Raw genomic sequence first — 20156 nt, 5'->3', positions numbered from 1 at the left:
TGTCTCTGTCACTTTCAGCAGGACTATCCGACTATGGCACTGGCAGTGAGACTCACACACACAGAGACAGAGAGAGAGAGAGAGAGAGAGAGAGAGAGAGAGAGAGAGCGCCAAGGAGGAGGGCCGTCCCACCGACGTGCTACGAGACCTTTACGTAAGAGGACACAAGCACTTGCGAGAGGTTAGCACGTCACACCACCCACTTTATTCGTCTGCTGTGCAACATTGTGAATGTTCCCCTCCTTTCCACATGCCAGCACCCACGTATTGCGCCCTCCTCATTGGCTAATTACCCCTCTTCTTAACGTCATCACTAATTAGCCTCTCATATCTCACTAAACAACCTCATTTCTCGCTAATTACCCTCACATATCTCACTAAATTCGTCACTAATTACCCTCTCATATCTCACTAATCTAGCTACTTGCCCTCAGTATCTCACTAATCACCCTCACCTCACTTGACTTGATCACTAATTACCCTCTCATATCTCTCTCATTACCCTCACATACCTCGCTAATCAACCTCATATCTCACTATTAACCCTCACATATTTCACAACACCCTCATATTTCGCGAATTTCCTTCACTTATCTCACTAACGACTCGGTACTCATAAAACTCATTTTTCTAACTGACTTCATCACTAATTACCCTCACGTTCTCCCTAATCACCCTCACCTTTGCACTCATAAGGCTCTTTTTGTTTGCTAATTAGCATCATTTTATCACTTCTTGGCCAAGTAGAGTAAGCTTAATCTACTTTAGTTAAGCTCAATTGTGCAATCACATGCCTAAGGAGGTAAATATGATTTCAACATCATATAACAGCATGGGCTAGCCAGTTTCCATGTCAAATCAACAACAGATAAGCCCACCAAGTCACAAAAAAAAAAAGCCACATTGATTATTGCATACAACCTTTCACTAAGCTCTTTTCGCTAGCATAATAGTGGCACTTAGAATGAAGGTGAGGAAGGGGATGCATGTGGGCATTGCCAATCTTTTTCAATCCTCGTGATGGAGTTAAAGGGGAGGCATGAATCCTTGATGAAGTTATGTGGCCAGCTCGAAGTGGTTGAACCATGACCGTATCTAATAATCCCATATAAAGGACTTCTAGAGATCCCTATTCTATACTCTCAAAATGAGTCACCTTTATAATATTGATTTTCCTTCTCAAGAGAAGAGAGGTCAATGACATACGTGTTCACTGTTGGCATATTGCTACACCTTTACACTTGTTCCCTTGTCAACGCGCTTTTAGTCCCTTGATTCTTGAGTCCTCCACATTTCTTTGACCTCATAGGTTTCAATTTTTTTTGAAAAAGATATATCTCTGAATTTGCAAGCTTCTTACCTGGGATCCTTCATGGTAGGACCACCCTCATTTAAGATGGGCAACAATGGGGACAATAGCAAAGGGATGGGTTGTACCCATGAAACGCAGCTCAATTGGTGAGAACCTTGTGATGTAACCCCACTGTTCAGGGTTCTAGGCTCATGGGTTGTGTTCTCTTGGGTGTATTCTTCTCCCCTATTGGGGGGGTGGTTCCCACTGTTGCCTCTCAAGGGTGTAATGTACATCAATGTACAATTGTAAATACATGATATGTGTATAGTTTCTCCCTACTACCTTTCCTCCGCTGATGGTAAAAAAAAAAGAAAAAAAAAGAGATGAGTTGTAACCTTTGATTCTCAGCACATTCATGGGAAAAAAAAAGGGATGGGCTGGTTGGACTCGGGACCTCAAGATCACCGTGCAGAAGCCTTACCATTATGCTCTCACATGCCACAAGTTTCTGAGGTGTACATTACCTTTGTTTACGCCCTGATTTACAATCTAATTCACGTCAATTTATCCCTAGTTTACCTAGTGATCCGATAGGGAAGAAAACACATGTATCACATCTCCTAGTCTAGGCCATAGATCCCCTTGAGAGACTTGGTGTGAGATAGTGATGTAGACTTGAGGGGAGGATCATTGCAAAGGTATCTGTGTAGTTGAATGGGCGTCACGGCTCTAAACTAGGCCTCACTTATAAACTAGGATAGGGAGGTTTTGGTGGCAAGCAAGCTAGCCATTGCTCTTTTCTAGCTAAACGATTGACCAGCCTTAAGAAGAAACCGATCAAGGATAGTTTTGTCACATTAAGTGGCTGCCAATGAGAGAATTTGATTTGACTAATGAGAGAGAGAGAGAGAGAGAGAGAGAGAGAGAGAGAGAGAGAGGATGTAAAGGTTTTCCCACTTCATATTTTAACTTCAGGGTAGGGATTTTTGCTGACATGATCACGATCTTGTGATTACGTTAATAACGTGAGTAATTATACATGAAAAAGACGTGATTACATTAATTATTTACGTGTTTTTTATGGTAACCTGAAGAAAACCACTAGAGCCCGTAATTCCATCGAGAAAATGAAAACGGGCTAAATTATATATAGTAAAACCTCTTCTAACTTTGGCATTTTGACTAAGCAAATCCCTTGGGAGTATATCCGAGCGTTGTGTACCATTATCTCCTTGTGAATTGACCTAAGGTTACAGTCACATGTCCTTTTTTTTGGGGCGAGCGTAATTCTTAATACGGTAACCATTTCTAAAATAAAAAAAATTCTGCCAAAACAATTGAATCTTTGGAGAGTCATACTCATTGTGACGAAGCCACTAGTCCATAAAAGGGCTGAAGTTGGTTTTAGAAGGTGCGCATATATAAATAATGAGTTGATAGTCAAGGGTCGGATACCCTATACTAGTGTACGAAGTATATAAAGATCCTTAAAGCCTTGTATTTTACACCATCATAGGTTTGAACTAATATACATTCACTTGCACAATATGAGAGCTATAATGTTTAATTGGATGAAAATAGCTTTTATATATTAAATTGGATGCATAAGTTGGCTACTATACTTGATTGGGTACACGTAGTCCTCAATTGTTTAATTGTATTGAAGATTTCATAGTCTTGTTTTATGTATTGGTTTAGATAGGGAGTGCAATGTGTATCATGAAAGATTATCACTGTATGAGATGGCCAATCATATATATTATTGCTTTCGCTTGTGTTTTGTAAATAATTATCATCGTTTAATATATAAGTTGATTATCCTTTATAGCATGTGAAAATAGAAAATTAAAAAACCCGAAACCTCTATATACACGAACAATGTGAAGTTTTTAGATGTGTATAATGAAGGAGTACGAGCGGAAGTGCGACGCGAGAGAGAGTGCGAGAAGAAGAGCACGACGATATGGTGAACTCGCTCTACTGTAATGTGTAGAGCATAGTGAGTTCTTATTAGGTTTTTACAAAAGAATATGTGTACATACCTGGCGGCCCGCCCACTTACCTGGGCGACCACATTGGGCTTTATACCCCAACAACCTCCCACTTAAAGTCCAATGTGGTACTTTAAGTGTGAGAGAAGCTACTATACAAGCTAATATACAAGAGATGTAGAGAAGTGATGTACTACCCTACACCTAACTGCTTGCGAAAATGCGCAAAGCTCTCTGAGGGAAGTCCTTTTGTAAGTAGATCAACAGGATTTTCTGTGGTGTGAACCTTGACAAGCTGAAGTTGCTTATCCTCGAGCATTTCCCTGATGAAACGATACTTCACATCCACATGCTTTGTCTTTGAGTGATAAACTGGATTGCGAGCCAATTGTATAGCACTTTGACTATCACAATATAACACAGGCATCTCTTCTTTGATTCCCAAATCTGTTACTAGTCGATTAAGCCAAATTGATTCTTTGCATGCCTCTGATGCCGCAACATATTCAGCCTCTGTAGTAGACTGAGTAACACAATCTTGTAATCTAGAACGCCATGATACTGCTCCACCAGCCAATGTAAAGACATACCCTGACGTAGACCTTCGGTTGTCTAAGTTACCTGCATAATCTGAGTCTGTAAAACCCTTTACACTTAGCTCCTGACTCCCATAGCATATACGCATACTCTTTGTAGCTTTCAGGTATCTCAATATTCCTTTCACTGCCTCCCAATGTTTCTTGCCTGGGTTTGACATGTATCGACTTACTACTCCCACTGCAAATGCAATGTCTGGGCGAGTAGCAATCATTGCATACATCAAACTACCCACTGCAGACGCATATGGAATCTTATCCATTTCAGCCTGTTCTTCCTCAGACACGGGACAATCTTGTTTGCTAAGTTTCACATATGGTGGCAATGGAACACTCAGTGCCTTTCCCTAGTCCATATTGAAACGTTGCAAAACCTTGTCAATATACTCTGTTTGAGATAACCAAATCAACTTGTTTGATCTGTCTCTCTCAATGCGCATACCAAGTATATGACTTGCCTCACCCATGTCTTTCATGTCAAACGATTTTGCCATCTTTGACTTCAAAGCTGAAATTTCTTCCAAGTGCTTGTCAGCAATCAACATGTCATCCACATACAAAATAAGGATCAGCCAAGTACCATCCTTAGCCTTCTTTGTATATAGACAGTGATCGAACTCACTACGTTTGTAGCCTTGAGAAAGCATAAACTTGTGGAATTTATGGTACCATGCCCTCGGTGATTGTTTTAAGCCATAAAGACTCTTTAACAACTGGCATACCCAATCTTCCTTGCCTTTCTCAACAAACCCTTCTGGCTGCTGCATGTAAATTTCCACATCTAAATCACCATGCAAGAACGCTGTCTTGACATCCATTTGGTGCAACACCAAATCTAATATGGCAACCAATGCAAGAAAGCATCTCAATGTAGTCATCTTGACCACCAGAGAGAAGACTTCATCAAAGTCAATGCCTTGTTCTTGCTTAAAGCCCTTGGCAACAAGCCTTGCTTTGTACTTTGGCTGACTATCATGAGCGGTGATCTTATACCTGTAAACCCATTTACAAGGTAGAGCCTTTTTGCCCTGTGGTAATTTAACTAGCTTCCATGTCTTGTTTTTATGCAGAGCTGTCATCTCTGACTGCATGGCCAATTGCCAATTCCCGGAGTCCTTCATTTGCACTGCTTCCTTGTAACATGAAGGCTCATTGCAATCAGTCAACATGACATAGTTCATAGATGGAACAAACCTATCAGGAGGTCGCGTGATACGTCCATATCTACGCACAATAGGTGGCTCAGGCTCAGCCACAACCTGTGATTCCACTCTATCCTGGTCTTGCTCCTCTTGAGCCCTGACATTTTGTCTTGCACGTGCAGGTCCATCTTCTTGGAAGACAACTCTTCTAATCTCCTCAACCCTCTCTGGTTTAGAATGATATTTGGATTCATTAAAGTGAACATCATTGCTGCGGACAACCTTTCTGGATTCGGGATCCCAAAGTCTGTACCCCATCTCACCAGAATTACCATAGCCTAGAAAGATGCACTTTCTACTCTTTGGCTCAAGTTTGTTCCTAAATTCCTTTGGAACGTGAGTATATGCCTCACAGCCAAAGACTCTGAGATTCTTGTATGAGGGCATTTTGCCTGACCATACCATCTCTGGCACTGAATCCTTCTGCAAAACCTTGCTAGGAGATCTATTTACAAGATGAACAGTTGTTGATACAACTTCAGCCCAAAACCCATTTGGCAGCTGTGCATTAGACAACATACTTCTGACCTTCTCTTGTATGGTTCTATTCATCCTCTCAGCAACACCATTTTGAGGAGGATTGTAAGGAGCAGTAAGTTCACGTTTTATACCTTTTGACTCACAAAAGTCCTGAAAGGCCTTTGAAACATACTCTCCACCATTGTCAGTGCGTAAGCATTTAAGCTTCTTGCCACTCTGATTCTCCACAAGTGTCACAAATGTTTTGAAAACACTAAACGCTTTATCCTTGTGCTTGAGAAAGTAAACCCATACTTTCCTCGAGTAATCATCTATAAATGTCATAAAGTAAGAAGCTCCCACTAGAGATAGGTTAGGCATAGGTCCACACAAATCACTATGAACAAGTGCCAACTGTGTATCTCTTCTACTGCTTCTATGCTTATGTGGCTGCTGTGTTTGCCTACCATACAGACAATGTTCACATAATTCAAAATCATTAAATGAAAAGCCAGGAAAATAACCAGAACGAGACAAGATTTCCATTCCCTTCTTGGACATATGTCGTAACCGGCTATGCCACAAAGAAACGTTCGGTTGCTCGGTTACATTGATTACATTTTTAGAGACATTTGATACATAAATCATGTAAAGTCCTCCAGAATTTACTCCATGTGCTACTGTCATAGAACCCTTGGATATCTTCCACATGTTCTGTCCAAAAGTGGTGACGTAGCCAGCATCATCAAGTAAACCTGTGCTGATCAAGCTCTTTGTAATTGCGGGAACATGTCTCACATTCTTCAGCGTGAAAGAAGAGCCATTCTGAAACTTCAATTGAACATCTCCAACACCTAAGATCTCACATGTCTGCCCATTGCCTAGCCGAACATGATCTTTAGTGGTCACATACGAGGTAAACCACTCCTTGTTTGGAGACACATGAAGTGATGCCCCTGAGTCTATAATCCAGTCACTCAATGCATTTCCATCAGATGCTGTAAGAAGAGCTGAGTCCATTGTATTCTTCAAGAAGTAGATGTCTCCTGACACTAGACTGTCATCCTCTGCAACAGTGTTTGGCACATTTATTTCTTGAATCTTCACTGAGGACTTGTTCTTCTCACCATGGTCTTCAGCTTTCTCTTTGCCTTTTTCTGCTTTCCATTCTCTGCAGTCTCTTTTCATGTGACCCTTCTTGCCACAATGGTAGCATTCTATGTCACTCTTGCCTTTAGCACTGCTGGACTTGCTACGAGACTGATTCCTCTTTCCACCTTTGTACTTTTCTTTGGTCCTTCCCCTTACAACTAAGGCTGTTCCTTTGCCTTTGTCCATTGTCTTTCTATTGGTTTCTTCAGTAAGCAGACTTCCTTCTACACCTGCTATGTTCAAACCATCTGGAGGTGGAGAATTACTCAAAGCAGTGCGAAAAGTGTCCCAACTTTCCGGCAATGTGATCAACAGGAACATAGCTCTAACAGGTTCATCAAACTTGACACCTTGAGCTGACAACTGACTGTAGATTGTGTTAAATTCATTCAGATGATTGGACATAGGTGTCCCTTCTTTCCTCTTCAAGTCAACAAGATTCTTAAGCCATTATACCTGTGAAGCTGCACTCTGCTTCTCATAAAGATCACTCAGCTTTAACCATGCTTGATAAGCCGACATCTCGTCTGCTACATTGAAGTAAACGATTTCTGCCAAAGTCAGCATAATGGTAGAAAGTGCCAATTCATCCATTTCGCTCCATTCATCTTCGTCCATATCTTCTGGTTTTATCCCCTTGAGATTTATAGGTTTTATCTGCTTCTTTTGTACCAACACGTGCCAAATCTGCTTCTTCCACAATGGGAAATTGGTTCCATCCAGCTTCTTGATATTGTAAAGAGCAGTGTCCTGTGATCCAGCCGTAGCTACGCTTCACAATGGTTTACTTTCCTGGGAAAAATTCGGCAGAGTTTCCCCTGTAAACTGACCTCTGAACCAATATCAACCTGTCAAATGAACCAAGAAAGCTTCAGATTCTGCATAAATTTCGGCAGAGTCTCCTTTGTAAAATGGCTCTGGTGTACTAAAAAAATAGACCAAAAAACAGCTCAAAAAACACTGTCTCTCTGACACTGTAAGCTGCGGGTAAACCTGTCCTGCACTTGTACTGTCTCTCACTGTCCTGTCACTGTCCTGTAAGCATAGACTGTGACAATGCCTCAACGGTAGTAAAGCAAAGATGCAATCCCAACTGTCTAACTCACAGTCAATACATCCTAGCTGCCTATCTAAGGGTGCTCGAGGGATTGCTCCAAGACCTGTATCACCGAAAGGATCTCAACATTCGAGAATCCCCCAACTCAATAAAACCTCACTCGACCCTCAACAAAGGCTGCAGTAAATCTGACAGTACATAGACTTCCCACAAAGTCATACATCCACAAATTTCCCACTATATGCTGTAACCGCTGCGGCGGTTGTTTGCTGCGTGACTCACAGCCAGCAAACCCTCAACAGACATACATCATCTTTGACAATACATCCCATGTGGAAGTACCTGCAATGTCAGGATGAAATCTGGAATATCAAGCAGCAAACACAAGCTACCTGATGAACTAGTGGATGTCGCCTACAGTCTGTGTGTAGATGCGTCCGTGTCGTATGTGACACGCCTCCAAGAACTGTGAGCCGTCCTTCGATGTGTAGACAGCCACAAATCAACACTCTGGGAGTGTCGATATCCTCAGCACCTGTAGTCGTAGGCCGAAAACCCCAAATTTGCAGAGTCGGATCTACACCCGCTGAGACCACGTAGTCGAAAATGGCCTGCGCAGAACTTTGTCGAAGCCGAACGGTGGCTGAGATGACCTCAGAATGAAAGTAGAAGTTGTTTTTAAAACAGAACATCTAGTTCTTATGCCTTCAACATTAAATTCGAACAATGGAGAAAAACATCGGCACCAAGTGGTAAAAAGAAGAAAAATAATAAAAAAGTCCTTGGCAAAGAGTAGAAGTTTGCTCATAATATATGCGGTTGATATATGGAGTGACAATGTAAATTTTCCTTCACCACATAATTAGGTGAGACACCACGTATTAGGGACCATTTTTTTGGGTAGCCTTACACACAACTATCGCATATGCGATCATCCTGAAGCGTTGCAATTGCAAATTATTTGAGAGAGGAGCTCGTCCCAAGAAAGGTGGTAAGGGACATTGGGTACATAAATAAACTATTATGGATGTATATCAAGAGTAGAAAGACCTAAATATCAATCATGATAATCCTATGGTGACACCAACCAACCTTATAGAACAATCTGCGCAAGGAGAGGAAATTGCCAAGCAGTGTTTTTGTTAAGCGCCACAATGAGAGTGGACTTGGACAAATGCGTCAAAAATCATTACATCAAAACTTTCGAATGCAATGGCTAGGAGAAGCACAAAATGCACTTGTAAGAAATTTTTTTTCGCTAGGAGTGCTTTAGTGATGATAGATAGTAATCATTGGAAACATGCATGGAAGAGAACCGGTGAGTTCGGTCCACGATTTTCAGTCCCTTCGTATCACACAATATGAAATGATCTCTTGGAGACAAATGCTATATCAAAGTCAAAGAGCCTGTTTCCAGAATAATTCTTGGGAATACATCGCTTTCAGGATGCACAATTGTCATTAACTGTCGTTCTAATGTTAAAAAAAGACCACTGATTAATGTGATGTTGGTTTGTCCAAGGGGAGAAACGTTCATAAAAGTGGTTGACACTTTTGGTGCAATTAAAAGTGGCAAATACATTGTTGAGGCCTTGATTAATATTATTAAAGAAATTGGTGTTGAACATGTCATTCAGTAGACACGGACAATCCAAAGAACTGTAAAAATGCTAGCAAAATATAAAAAGGTTCTTTCCACACATTTTTGCCAATGGTTGCAATACGCACAGCTTAAACTTGGTGCTAAAAGATTGGTATACTAGTGAAGAAACCATATGGTTTGCCAAAATAATTGACATGGTGCGACAAGTTGTGAAGTTCATCTTGAAATGCCAAAGAGTGCTCGATTTGTACAGGAAGCGCAGTCAGTTATGTTAAAATTACCCGCTGAAACTCGATTTTGTACGCACTTTTATACATTGGAATCACTCCTGTGCAATAAAGTACGTAGTGATTGACACTTTCAATTGCACGGATTTTGATGAATGGCAGCTTGAGCATACCAAAGAATTGAAAGAGAAAATTACGTGTCTACGTGGCTCCATAAACAAGGCTGCTTGATGGATGGATTTAATGGATGCATACCATGTAATGATGCACGTTATGTTGGGATTCACAACCTTGATCAGAAGGCACCAAATATGGGCAAACTGTGGATGACCTTGTGGTCAGTCCAACAAAGTCTAGAAAATCTCGAGGAGTTAAAAGAGTTAGTATTAGAGAAGGAGCGACGAATACCATTCTCTGCAAAACAACAAAGAATTTTGTCTAAGTACTTTCATGCAAGGTGGCTTACATGCTTGACCCAAAGTATTGGAATTTAGACATGATGTCAAGTACAAATTTGGTTAATGATTTCTATCACGTAGTCAATACATTCTACTCCAATCTTCAAGATCAAATTGATTGTATCAAAGAAATGAGTGCATTCAGACTGAAAGAATGACCTTTTGAAAACAATTTTGCAAAATCAATGACAAAAGAGAAACCTGTATGAAGGTGGTGGATGATGAATGGTGGAGAACATTACTCGACCCCACATCCTCTTACAATAAAAGTTTTGGTGCAATGTGCATCAAATTCAATCTCAGAGAGAAACTGTAGTATGTACAAGTATGTTCATAGCAATATTCGAAACGGATTATTGGCAGACTAAGCAAAAGAATTAGTTTACATGTTTTGCAATGAAAGATATTGCATCACATTAAAAGTGTTGGCTACGATGAAGAAATGACTAGCTGGGTGTATGATTGTCAAAATGAACATGAAGGTGAGTTCAATGTTGGTGTATCTCAATGCACTATAGACAAAATTGAAGAGAACCTCACAGTAGATGTGGAAGTAAATACATGCAAACAAATAATATTCAGACTCAAAACAAGACAATAACTACACATATTCAACACAACTTGAGCGAAGAATCAAGATTGTAATTATGAAATTCAAAAGCTTGTATTCAACTTTCTTAGAAGTAAAATCACAATGTTTGTTGTTATCAAATGTTGTGTTTTGAGTGTGCTTCTTCATCACTAATAGCGCTAGGGGTTTCTTAGCAAGCTTGCTTGAATGTATACTCATTTTTCATTTTGAACATATAATATATCCCTTGTGGAATCTCTTGAGAACATATTCCACATCAGCTATTGTTCTGCATTAATTGAATAAAGCACACTGGGTGATAATAATGCCCACATGCCAATATGTCATTCCATCCATCAAAATTGTTGTAGCATACTGGGTACTGAGAAGATGAAGATGCATCTGATTGTGACGCGGGAACTAACTCCGGATGGAAAACAAGGCACTGATGTGTGTCCCTTGTACAAGTGGAAGATTCACTCATTGAGTCAAAATTTTGAACATCATGGCTTAAACAATGAATACCTTTTTTCATTCAAGCCTCGGATGCTTGAGATGTTTGGGTTACTTCAAGCAGCCGTGTTATTTTTGCATATTTCCCTGACAGCTGTGTCGTCAAAATATGCATCTTTCTCTGCCAGCTATGTTGTAAAAATATATTTCTCCTTTTTCACATTTAGGTCGGCACCTTCAACTATCAGTGCCAGCTCCTCCCGTGTGAATGTGACACCAATCTCTCTTATATCATGGATGGCCATAGTTGTCTCCTTCGAGGAAAAGTCTATTGGTCCTTGCTAGACAAAATGTACATATAACATTATACCGCACACAATCTGCATTGTGTAATGGATGGCCAAAAACCTCTAAGTAGATTCTCTCAGTGTTATCTTTGATTTCCTGGGTGCAAGCACTTCAAAATTTTCCACCATCCTTTCTTTATCTCTGTGTCTTCACATGGTCATATTATTTTAATCATATCCTTCATCACTTATTTGTCAATGTCTTTCCATTATGCGTGGTTTGGATTTTCCCATTTTGATAGTCGACGATCTATGCACGTCGCTTGTTGTGCCGACATACTGTGCACTACAGATTTCATGCGTTGAAAAGCAGTAAATGTCAATTACTCTTGATCTACTGGCATTGTTTGTGTACCACATGCCTGCTCTTCATCAACCATGATATCTTAGATCTACAATTGCCACATAGACAAATATTAAATATCTTTGATAGACATTTATACTCTTGATTCATTACTCTCAAATATATCACAATTGACTAAAGACAATTGATCCAAATATGCTTCAAGTGATGTGAACAACACTATCATGATTGACTAAAGACAATCGATCCAAAATATACTTCAAGTGATGTGAACCACAACGTCAGATCGATTATAGATTTGAATTCAAATAAAATACCCAGATGGCAAGTCAATAGCAATTTACAAAATGTTCAAGCTGGATAAAAAGATGGTGTAAGTTCAATGAGCTGTCACTGTGAACATGATTAAGGTCTGTCTTTAAATGCTCTTTAAAGAATAGCAAAATATCACATGCATTTCTTCTAGCTTCGCGCTCTCTTCATTTCATCCAGGTGACCACTTTTTGCTGAATAGCTCTCATAGCATCTTGGTCTCGGTGGTAAAATACTTCTTCTAGGAAGTACACTTTTCTAGCTGCACTCCAGAAGTCTATTAACATATTGTGTAGAAACCCTAATGCATAAATTTTGCTAGCTTTTGGATATGCATCTGAGCATTGTGGATCGTATATTTCCATGGCAATCCACGGACTCTTTGCGAGCTCACGTTCACTTGCTTCCTTTGCCTGCAAAATTGCAAAGCTAGATTGAGATGCAGTGTGTTCAAAATTATTTGATGCGTGCTTGGCTCGGATTCTAAGCATCATGACCCAATCAATAATGACAATGCAGGTTTTATTTGCACGAGTAAATTCTAGCATTACGTTGTAGGGACGTAAGCCTTTTTGCACTATACTAGCAGAGTGAATAGCCGCAATGCCATCAATGAGAGCATGCAAAATAGCCAGCATCTGCTCAATCACTGCTTTGACATGTGTAGTCTCTATCTCTAATAATTGTTGATTTACTTGCAGCAAGTTCCTCCAACCGTATTGAAGCCTGTGCATGCATCGTTTGAATTCTCCTTGCACGAACGACAAAGTGCACATCATATCTCCCAAAGTGCCCCCATTGTAGTATGGGAAGATTGTGATCCAGGGGGTCTCGGTGGTAAAGCCAATGTATCTAACAATGGAGGGGTGAAGTATTTGCATGCCTTGCTCTGTCTCAAAGCTATCAAATTTTGCTTCTATCCCTCCCTTGTAGCATTTTTCTATATATGTGATATGCTCTGGAAAGTAGAAAATGCTTTTAATAGTGTATAATGTGCATACACCAAAAGAGCATGCTCTAATCCTACACCTTCTACCAGGGCTTTGTAAGGAATTTTGATCAAATGCGCGCACTTGGCATTCAACGATGTGCGCATGATTGTGTTGGAGCCGTTGTCATCTGATCAACCACCCATGGCCCCTTGCGCATCTTGTGCCATCTTAAGTCGCTTGGGTAAAGTGGACTGGTCTTGAGATTTAATCGGATTGATCTTTATCTTTTGCTCCTCCCATTGTTTATCTCACAGCTCTATTTTTTCCATGTTGCAAGTGAAAGGAAGATCTTCTTTTAAATCTTTGCAACATACTTTCATATTGCCAAGCACTGTCCTGATCTTGTGGGGAGGGGGGGGGGGTTTAAATTCTCTTATCCATATAGGCAACAACAACTCATACTGGCCTTCGATATGAAATTTGTGCTCTGTGTTCTCTCAAATAGCGCTAGTGCAATCTTTAATGAAAATGTCACTGATTTATTTGCTAAATGTGGCCATCTGTACATGAGGATATTGCCAGTATACACTCCTTTTGAATAGCACTCATAGTAATTTTCTTTTGCTCGAGCGTCATTTCATACTAGACAATAAAAAACAACATATCAAATAAACTTTCAGGACGCAATTGACACTCACACACTAGTTCAAACAAACCCTAAAGACGTCAAAAAATTGTAGTCTATCTAAGAACGGACTGATAACCATTTTCACTTCAAAAAGTTGTGTTTGATGGTACAATATGTATAGAAAACAATTAACACATAAAGAAACCACCCAGATCGAACAATACAGGTTAAAAAACCTAAACAATACAAAAAATTATGCTAGACCATAAGACGTGAGTTCACATTTTGTACGTTAGCACTTTAAAAAACAAGGTTACAATAGAAGACATGTGAATCATATTTTTAGTTATGAGGTGAAGCACACAACTCAAATGATATAGTGGATATTTAACCCAAATAGTACTATGAAGGTGGAAAAATCATGAAATTTTCATGTAATTTTAACAAAGAATCCTTAATTGAATATACAGTCTCACATCCAAAAAAAGTTTGGAACAACATCGAGCAACACTCAAGATTTGTAATGTATGTATTGCCAACCTCAATTAACAAAGTTATTCAAGATTTTAAACTCACAAACATAGTGTATAATTTCTTGAAAAAAGCATTGTTATGAAAAATTTAATGAGAGTGTGTACATAAATTTTGAAATTGAGTTTATAAAAGCTATTTGTAGACAAATAGATAAACAATAAAGTATGAATTGTAGTAAGACATCGACTATTGTTTTGCAAAGATGTTATTCATTGGGGTAGGCACTATTGAAGTTGTACAAAAGTGATATGTTAAAACTTTTATGACTATTGTAAATGTATCATTTTAATAAACGATGATTGATGAATAATTCAATACATAGTTGCTACATGATTAAAATTTTCTTTTAAATATAGTTAGATATGATAAATTTTGACAAATACACTTTATGAAAGACAATTACAGATAGTACAAAAAATTGTATATGAAATACTCTTCACGGCCACATTACCAACCAAGTATTTCATATACTTAATACTTAAAAACCATAATATACACATGGACATATATATTATATGGTATTTTTAAAGCTCGGTTAATGACATGAATGCCACATTTATGCAAAAACAAATGCTTCTATCAAAATGACACTCTATAGCCACATTACCAACCGAGTGCTTCCGCTAGAATCTAAAGAGTGATAATAGTTTGCATACAAACATCATATGGCTGCGTTACCGATCGATCTCCATATATGTTTTTTGCAAGGAGAAAGGAATTTGACTCACCATAAGGATACTATCACCGCATTATCGACATAGTACCCGAACGATGAGCCAATACTTACCACAAGGACATCATGTTCCTTGTGTAATCGAGGTGATGCCCCCGTGGTAAGCACTGTTCTATAGAACAAATTACACACATGTATACATTGTTGGTAAGGTACCTTTCTATTGTCATATAATACAACAAAAGGCACACTACCAAACAAGGCACACACCCAACACACAACATAAACACAACACAAACACTCAGGTCGTCGTGTGGTTAGGTACCCTGCTATTTTCGCACACTGCAATGTAGAGTAAACTGCCACACGACCCCCTCACTCCCTCTCTCCTCTCAACGTACCTGCGTAGGAGGTCGTTTGTGTGTGTGTGTGTGTGTGTGTGTGTGTTTCTGTGTTTTTGTGTGTCGAAGGCTAACACTCTGCCGGCCCGAGCGGGCCCATCTATATATTTAGTTACGGGCTCCTCGGGGAAATATAAAAGCCTGGCGGGCTTTTTGTGGGTTACCGGGTTGTTCTAAACCGGTTTGTTTATGATTATGTGAATGGTGATTATGTTAATATGTTAATAACTCCATTAGGGAAATTTTGGACTCTCAAATTTATGGGCCCTATAAGGACTTTGACTTTCTCCCTCTTGTCCAAAACGGGCGGATGGTAAAATTTTTACAATGAAATCAAAACTTGTCGGAATTTTTAGATTTAGAATGTACTCATCAAGATCTATACATTGATATATAGCATGCCATCACATTCCTTTTATTCTAGAAGATTCTTTTTTAAAAAAAATTTTTGACAACTCCGTCTTGTAAATGGAATCTCTTCCCACATTTTAGCTTTAGTGGGGGAGCCATAACTTCTACAAAACTCCAAATTTGTAGGAGTTTAGGAATTTGGAACCTTCTTTCTAAGATCTTTCCAATGATATGTTGGTTGATAGGGTTTTGACAAAGCGTTTATGTACTTCATCGGGTTGCCTACTTTGGACAAGAGAAGCAAAGTCAAACCTCCTTATAGGGCCCCTTTGAGAGTCCAAATTTTTCCTTATGCTTGTGATCAAACAAAAGTTTACGTAATTACATAAATATTAAATCCTTGCTTAGGGAAAGACCTACAAAACCCTCTAAAGACTTAGAAAACCAATACAATTTTAGAAGTTGTAGGCGAAAGATGCTGGTCACTAGTGGGAGAGGCCTTGAAGATGGCAGGAGCTCTCACCACATGGCAATGATCTCCTCCCACCTTTATCTAATAATTATATAGGTAATCCTCTAAGAGAGTAAGTTCAACCTTGCAAGAGATGCAAGCACCAATATTCAACTTCATCTTAATGAGAAATCCCTTTTTTGGCTCAATTGTTTTCCCCACCTATCGATTGATTCTGTTTCGTGTTTTTGCTAGTGCTTACTAATTTGCCATGTTGAATAGTATACAATAAGAATATTTCTTGATAAAGAGTGAAATAAATCTATCCAAGCTCTCAACTCTTTTCTCTTTGACAAAGTGACACACACACACACACACACACACACACACACACATACACACACAGAGAGAGAGAATTTGGTGTTGTAAATATCCAAGGCTCAAAATTCTTCAAGTTTTGATGCATGTGTAGACTTTTATCAAGGTAAAACTTATCATTCTATATTGTCCATGACGACCTATAAGAGTGGGTGTTGCATTAACACATACAAAAGAGGGCAATTTCATTAGTATGTTGATTGCAACTAAAGGTGGTATGGTAATATCTAAGTGCATGTGTAGTATAGATTCATGGATATAACACTGTCTACAAATAGACAAAAGCTTATTAGCATTAGCATTAGCATTGAAGGGCTAATAATGTTTTGAGGAAAAATGAGAAAGAACTATTGAATCCAATAATAGTTCTTTCTCATTTTTAGAATTAGAATAACTACTTATTGAGGGGGAAGAGTGAAAAAATAGAGTACATAAAAAAGGAAAACTCATCGGAAGACCATACTTATGAGACAAAAAAGCAAGCATTCTACTATGTAAAAATATTAAAAAATAACTACAGTCTCTAGTTTAAAAAATACATAGAGAAGAAGCTTGTATGTTTAGGAAAGAATAATAAAGCAGCCTGCACAAAATGTGGTCACCACATTGGGCGCATGGCTAGTGGAGTGCTACAAAGCTAAATACCGGACTCACATTTGCACGGAACTGGAAGGGACCAAAGAGAAACTGAGGGAGAATAGATGGTTTAGATCCCAATAAAGACCAATTTAGGAATTTTGGGACTTATTCAAGTCCCATTTTTGAATAGTGGCAATTACAATCTTGTTTCTTATGGCTATTTGAAACTTCTTGTTGCCAAGCATACCCTTTGCAAAATGTAAAATATGTACTCTAGATGCAAATATGGAAATATAATTTTTAAATTCTAGCATCTCCTAAAGATCAACTCAGGTAGACTTAGGAACTCATTCAAGTGCATTTGACGAGTCCAAATGCATAATAACTCATTTGAGTTACAAATTTTACTATGTATTCATGGAAAATAGAGGAAATTATCAAGGTGTTATAAGAACGTGTAAATGGACTACATGGAATTTTCAATTCTCATATAATTTTCTTGTGACATGATGTTCTATTGTGAATTTGTAGTAGAATGTTACAACAATGGCAATAGAAAATCTCTACGTGAAAAGATCTTTCCAGTTGAGGACTATGTTCAAAATCTATTGCGCAAAAAGGTTTTATTCACATGAGACTATTTATATAAAACCGTGCAAGACAAAATTGCAAATCCCTCTAAAACATATCTATCCATTTGAAATTTTATAGAATGATTGAATGCCAAGTATAAGAGAGTTGAATGATTGTATGAAGCTTCATGTACCCTTTCTCACTAGTTTATGAAAAGAAGAGCCATTAATATTTGTCACTGTTGTCTAATCCAATCACAATTTTGGATTCAGCTAACAAGGAAGGCCAATTTCTTTTTGTGGCACAGCTTAAGTTTCATGTAAGTTTAGAACTTGAGCCTCACGACACAGACAGGAAAGTCTACGACTCTGGTGGCCAATGTGAGGATCATGAAAGGGCAAAGGGTGGACTGGCATGTGGTTCTCCTCCCAACTTCCCTACTTATAGCCCTTGGCCCTTGCAAGTAGGTCCCCTTAACGCATGCTTGGCCCTTGGCTCCTAGCCGTACTAAGCCATTCAGTCCCTGGCCTTGGCCTGCTACTCGATCCTACCATTGTCCTGACATTACTCCCCCCTTGGAGAAGCGTTTTTGTTCGTGAAAACACAAATGATGGTATCTTCATAAGAACAATAATGTTTTCCACCGTCACATCCCTCATGGATCCAACAGTTCATTTGAGCGAAACCCGGTTGAGTAGGAGGTTCAATGAAACCAAGAATAACATCTTGATTTTCTACATTTTTGTCCATTTGCAAAAATCTGATGGTACCGGCTCCTATCCAAACATAGTGTGTAGACTCCATTTAGAACGCTCATGAGCATGGTAAACGAGTTTATCACAACTAAGATGTACCAAAAAGAGTACCTCTTGTCACTTTCCATGAAAGTAACTTGCTGACATAACTCATCAGCCAAGTTTAAGTCCTTGACTTGTTCCCCCATTTCATCATCAGTAAACAACCCCACCCTAACGAGTGTTCAAGGTTGAGAACCTGACTTATACATGAAGAGACTAAACCTAGTCGCAAACATGCGTGACTGATAGTAAGTAAACTCCAAGAAGAGCAATAAATGCTTATTAATTGGAGTGCTTGGTGCGAGTGCTTGGTGCTAATGTACGCACTTTGCATATCCTTTAGCCCAAGATTACACTTTGTAATCTTCCTATCCCCTTGGATAACTGACAGTATTGAGGTGTGTTTCCCCCATGGTTTACAGACAGTCTTCCTAGATGACTGGTAAACGGGGGTCACAATGGCATAAAACATTCCACAAGCACCCAAACTGAGCCATGACCTCTATTGGTGATTGGTAGAACTAAAAGTAATCTCATAGAGATACTGCACCTAGAGTGTAAAATGCTTCATAAGCAACTAATTTAGGAATATGCATGCCGCTCGAAATCAGCCTTTGCTAAACACTAGGGCTCATAACACCTAGTGTGCATGCATTTAGCAAAAAACAGATCCGAACCTGTATATCCATGAGCATCCTTGCCAATACTTATGTCGAATGTGATGTGCATAGCACACAGTAAAGAGGAATCTAAATAGTTCCGAAAAGAAACTAAATTCTTTTTGCTGCAATCATTTGCAAGCCTTGCTAAACCGTTTGAACCATAATAGAAGGTGAAACATTAATCACTTCTAGGGACAAAGAATGAAACTTTTTCATTAACAACTTAGAGCCTTGCTATATGTATAAACAACCATCTATAATGTTGTTTAGCAGTACTTGTACCAGAGCAATTCATTCTCTAAGTATTCAAAAATTTTTGGCCACCAAAATTGCTCCTGATACATTGTGCTAAAAATGGTCTAGAAAACAAATTTGACTAGCACCTAGGGACTTTGTCATGACACATACTTGAAATAATGGCACCAGTGTCAGTCCAAAGACTCATATTCTCCACATATGGAATATGTCTCAGGTAAGAATGTTTAAAAAAGAGCATCCTTCAAGTACAAGATGTACTTGTGTGTGGAGGTAATTGCAAACACTCTACGACGGGAGTGAGAGGGACCCTCATTAGCCTTGCTCCACATTGGCTAAATCAAACTCCGTGAGTCCCTAGACCATGTTGTATCCCATGTGACAACATGTGCTAAATCGAATTTGACAAGTGGATTCATAACAACATAATGTACATTGGACACTACGGCCCAAATACTTGTTTCGACATGACCTTGGCATGACCCTGGGGATTGAACTAAAAGTTCAGTTACCCGTATTCAAATGCACAGGAGCATGTCTCCCACCTGTGAAAAAACCAAGCAACATTGCACTGGAAACCCTGGGTATTGCCTTCGCAATCCAAACCCGTTGGGTAGAATGTAGGTAGTCAAACTCCTTGGTAAGACCCTTTGGAGAAACTGCTGAACTAGCAGGTAACGGTAACCAACATAGTCGACCGTATATAAACATGATTGGAATCAGATTAAAAAGCTGAATTTGTCCACTACCCCGTGGTAGATTGCGGACGTCTTTCCTTGAAAGTGCAACTGGGATAGATCAAAATGTGATCCTGAATGCCGATGGAGTGATTGAGTAATTACTTGCTGGGTCTTACCCCAAAACTGTGCTTCCATAGACTCTCGTAGTGCTATAGAGAGAGTAGGAGATCCACATA

This window comes from Adiantum capillus-veneris, chromosome 20, assembly GCF_014529385.1.
Source record: "Adiantum capillus-veneris isolate H3 chromosome 20, ASM1452938v2, whole genome shotgun sequence".
Taxonomy (NCBI): domain Eukaryota; kingdom Viridiplantae; phylum Streptophyta; class Polypodiopsida; order Polypodiales; family Pteridaceae; genus Adiantum; species Adiantum capillus-veneris.
Note: the sequence above shows the minus strand (reverse complement) of the source record.